Genomic DNA, 4,662 nt, shown 5'->3' with positions numbered 1-4,662 from the left:
AAGAACAAAACAAGAGTGTGGAAGCACCCAGCAGCCATGACTGAGCAAAGTGGTCCTCCACAAGCCCTCCTCCCTCAGAGAGTATGAAACGTCAGCAGAATTGACAAAAATTATTTCCGGGCCCAAGAAGATAGCCGAAGACCCACAACACACAACACACAACAGGTTTCCAGAACCGTGGCTGACAACAGTGCCAGCCTGCAGGACTGCCCAGGACTGTGTTCATCCTGCTCCCCACCCCCACCTGACATGGCAACCCCACAGGCCAGCTGTGAAAGCCACCAGCTTTCTGTAACCAGGGCCCCCCTGCAAGTTGGTGGCAGAGGAGACAATTCTGGGGGCCGAAGTACGCAGGGGAAGAAAACTGGAGGAGACCAATGGCCACTCCAGAGCCTGTCTGAGGAGCCCAGAGAACCTGGCAGAACTTTAACAACAGCAAGGAGGGTGTGGAGAAGACCTGGGCTGGCCACTCCCTTCAGCTCTGGTGGAGGGGAAAGATGTGGGTAGAGGAAGACCAGAGATGGCTGATCATCGACCCACTCCACAGCCACATGAGGCTGAAATTCAGCTCCATGTCTTCTGTCACGCTCACAATGTCTGGATGAAGTAGTTTTGTGGCGGCTACTTTCAGACCTTCCGGCTGCTGAGTCACACATCTGTGCTCTCTCCTGTGTGGGCTGGCTGTCATTGCGCCTTCAGGCTGATCATTTCCTAGTTCCTGATTGAGCCAGGGAGTTTCCATTGCAGCTGAAACAGAAGGACTCCAGCAGCTTGATAATGGATGTGGTCTCGCACCAGCCTCCCTCCTCCACTGGGAGAGAAGACACGGCCCTCACTGTCAGGCCTGCTCCTCCCAGGCCTCTGCTAACACTAGAGGGGCTCAGCATCGTAGTCAGGCAGCTGGGGTCTTCAGGACTCGCCGTAGGGCTCCTACTAACCATAGAGAGAGGGTTCCCTCATGAGACAAGTAGGGACAGTCCTGTGCCCTCGTTAGGCCCGATCCCGGGGACAGTGATGGCCCCTGTTCAGGGTGTCAGGGAAGTGTGGGCTGCACTCATCTATGCATGGTACAGGCTGTACATAGTGATTCCCACGGGAACTGGAGCAAGGTGACTGTCCTAGCAATTTATCTTCCTGCCTTGTCCTCTGTTCATTCTTTCCCTGGTTTAAAAATTTAATTTAAATTACATTTATTTATTTAGGGGCTGGAGAGATGGCTCAGTGGTCAAGACTGCAAACTGTTCCTGCAGAGGGCTAGGTTTGGTTCCCAGAATTCACATGACTCATAACTGCCTGTAAACTCCCACTCTGGACTTTATAGCCCCTGTACTATACACATACTCACAAACATACAGACACACACACACACACACACACATACACACACAGAGTTATATGTTTAAAATATATTTTTGTGTGTAACGTGTGTTGTATGTTGTATAATGGTAGTGGTATTGGTATATGTGTACATGTTGTCTGTTGTGTGTGTGTATTTGTTGTACATGTACATGTGTGTGTGTTGTGTGGTGGTAGTGGTGATAGTATATGTGTATATGGTGTGTGTGTGTGTGTAGGGGAACATTGCTGTACATGTGGAGGTCAGAGGACAACATCTTCTATTTGGCTCTCCCCTTCCACCACACAGGTCCTAGGGATTGAACTCAGACTGTCATCTCCATGGCAACCCACCTTTACCCGCTGAGCCATCTCCTCTACCCCACAGTCTTTCTTTTGGTTGGAGAAAAGAGAAGAGGCTTTTGTTGGGCTTCCTGTCTGTTATGTTTTGTGAGATCTTAGCCTCACCTGGCAGTCAGTGGAGGTGGCCACGGCCTGGGGAGGAGGTGCCCACGGCCTGGGCCTGGCCCTGAGAGCCTCAGTCTCCCTTACTTTTCCCTTCAGTTTTTTTCTGCTGCCGTCTGAAGGTTTCTGGCTGCTCTGAGTGAGCATGGGACACACTCAGCGTCATCTGTCATCAGGACTACCCCATCCCTGACACAAGAGCCTGACAAACTCAGAATAAAGGGAGCCCTGGGCAGGACAGACAGTTGTCCTCACATCAGACGGACAGGACGGATGCTCTCCTCCTAAACTGTAGCTAGGTAGGCTGGTGAGGATGGTGGCTTTCTAGGGTGGCTGCTGAGTCAGGAAGCAGGGCGGGGCACAGTCACCGCAGGATGGACAGGGAAGAAGGAAGAGAACCCTGTTCATACGTGACACACAGAAGAGCCCACTCGGGGACAACCCTAGAGAATCTACGTGAAATCCACCAGAATTCAAAACCAAGCTGTCAGCCAGGAGGTGGTGGTGCAAATATTAGTCCCAGCATTCGGGAGGCAGAGGCAGGTGGATCTCAGAATTCAAGGCCAGCCTGGTCTTCAGAGTGAGTTCTAGGACAGCCAAGGCCACACAGAGAAAACCTGTCTTGAAAAACCAAAAAACCAAACCAAACAACAAAACCAGTTGGTGAGGCCATAGGGCACAAGGTCAAGTTATAAAACCCAGGGCGGGCTGAGGATAAGTTGCAGCAGGTAGGAGCTCAAGCCTTACCATCCGAGTGCAGAGCCTCAGAATTGATACATCACATTGCCTCAGGCCCAGCACTCCTCAGGTGAGATCAGCAAGAAGCCTGCAGGCCAGTCAGCCTAGAGCTTTCTAGACAGAGAGAGAACCAACTCCCCAAATTTGTCCTCTGACTTCCAAGGGCTGGGCCTGTAGCTCGCCCTCCTGGCTGGTAGAATGCTTCATTAACATGCAAACAGCCTTGGGTTCAGTCTCCCAAGCTGAACACATTGTAGTGGAGCAGGCCTGGAACCCTTGTACTCTGAGGTAGAGACAGAAAGACGGTGAGTTCAAGACCCTGTGACCTCCCCCACCCCAATCAAATCATCTGCTAATATCTGCACTAGCAACAAAAGCTCCCAAATCAAGGAATTTTCGGCAAAATAAGAAATACTTAGTGATCAGTTTAGCAAACAAGTATAGAGGCTTGGTCTGACCATCATTCTGCATCCGGTGAGAAAATGAGGGTCTACAGAAACAGCCCAGAACAGCTGGAGTCCAGATGAAAAAGAAAAACACGGTGAAGACCTTACCTCACTTAAAAATTAACTCAGAATGGATGGTAGGCCACATGTGATAATCATAGTTATGAAAATTATAGACAAAATATAATCTAAGGTGGGTTGGCTCAGTGGTTAAGAGCAGTGTCTGTTCTTTCAGAGGACCTGGGTTCAAGTCCCAACACTCACATGGCGGCTCACCACTGTCTCTGACTCCAGTTTCAGGAATCGGACACCCTCACACTGACATGCGTGCAGGCAGAACACCAAAGTACATAAAATTAAAAAACATAATTTAGGATAGTCAGCCATGTGTGTGTGTGTGTGTCTGTGTGTGTGTGAGAGTGTGTGTGTGTGTGTGTGTGTGTGTGTGCGTGTGAGTGTGTGTGTGTCTCTGTGTCTGTGTGTGTGTGTGTGTGTGTGTGTGTGTGTGTGTGTGTGTGTGTGTGTGTGTGTGTGTGTGCCGCGCTCTTGTGCGTGCATGCACATGGTGCTCAGAGATCAGCGTCGGGCGCTGTCCACCTTGTTTGCTGAGGCAGGGACTTTTCGTTGGCCTGGAGCTCGTCCTTTAGGTTGGCCTGGTTGTTCAGCAAGTCCTGGGGAGCCACGTCCTGCCACTGCCCAGCACTGGGGTTACAAACGCGTGCCACACACTGAGTTCTAACATTGTTTTTATATTTGTTTACTCATTTACCCATGCGTCTGCTGTGGTGTGTGTGTGTGGAGGCTAGAAGACAACTTGTGGGAGTCACTTCTCAGCTTCCGCTGGGCAAAGTCCGCGGATTGAATTTAGGCGGTCAGGCTGGGCAGCAAGTCTCTCATATGCTGAGCCACCTCAGCAGCCCCCACTGGACTTTTTAAATGTCACTCCTTGGGAGCAAATTTGGGCCTTCATGTTTGCTGGGCAAGCTCTTTATTGACTATTTCTTTTCTTTCTTTTCTTTCTTTCTTTCTTTCTTTCTTTCTTTCTTTCTTTTTTTTTTTAAGATTTATTTATTTATTTATTGGGCTGAAGACAACTACAGTGTACTCATGTAGGTGACTTCAGACGAACCAGAAGAGGGCACCAGATCTCAATATGGGTGGTTGTGAGCCACCATGTGGTTGCTGGGATTTGAACTCAGGACCTTTGGAAGAGCAGTCAGTGCTCTTACCCGCTGAGCCATCTCTCCAGCCCTTTATTGACTATTTCATTGCCTCAGCCCCCTGAGGACTTAAAAAATATATAATGCTAAACATATAGTCCAAAAAGTACAAAGTTGGTTAAGTATGGACTGTCCCCAATTTTACATTTTAGCCTTTCTGGAAAGGTTTTGTCAAGAAAAAGCACAGACAAGCTGTAGACTGGGAGAAAGAGAATTCATAGCTCAAAGAAGCCAGAACACGAAGACTGCCTGGGATCCCATTGCTGTGAAAGTCCCAGAAGAGAAAATCTGGAGAAACACCAAGCAGGCCACTGGTGGGGCTGGGGCTAGTCTGCAGACAAGAGGATCATGGGTGGCCGGGTGTGGTGGCGCACACCTTTAATCCCAGCACTTGGGAGGCAGAGGCAGGTGGATTTCTGAGTTCGAGGCCAGCCTGGTCTACAAAGTGAGTTCCAGGA

General features: G+C 49.7%; 1 protein-coding gene across 1 annotated transcript in view; it reads right to left on the bottom strand.

The window, feature by feature from the left end:
- Positions 1–4,662, bottom strand: part of Hmcn2 (hemicentin 2) — a 146,952-nt gene that overhangs the window by 17,293 nt on the left and 124,997 nt on the right. The window lies entirely within an intron of this gene.

This window comes from Mus pahari, chromosome 3, assembly GCF_900095145.1.
Source record: "Mus pahari chromosome 3, PAHARI_EIJ_v1.1, whole genome shotgun sequence".
In the NCBI taxonomy this organism is placed as follows: Eukaryota; Metazoa; Chordata; class Mammalia; order Rodentia; family Muridae; genus Mus; species Mus pahari.
Note: the sequence above shows the minus strand (reverse complement) of the source record. Positions and strands in the feature narration are given on the sequence as shown.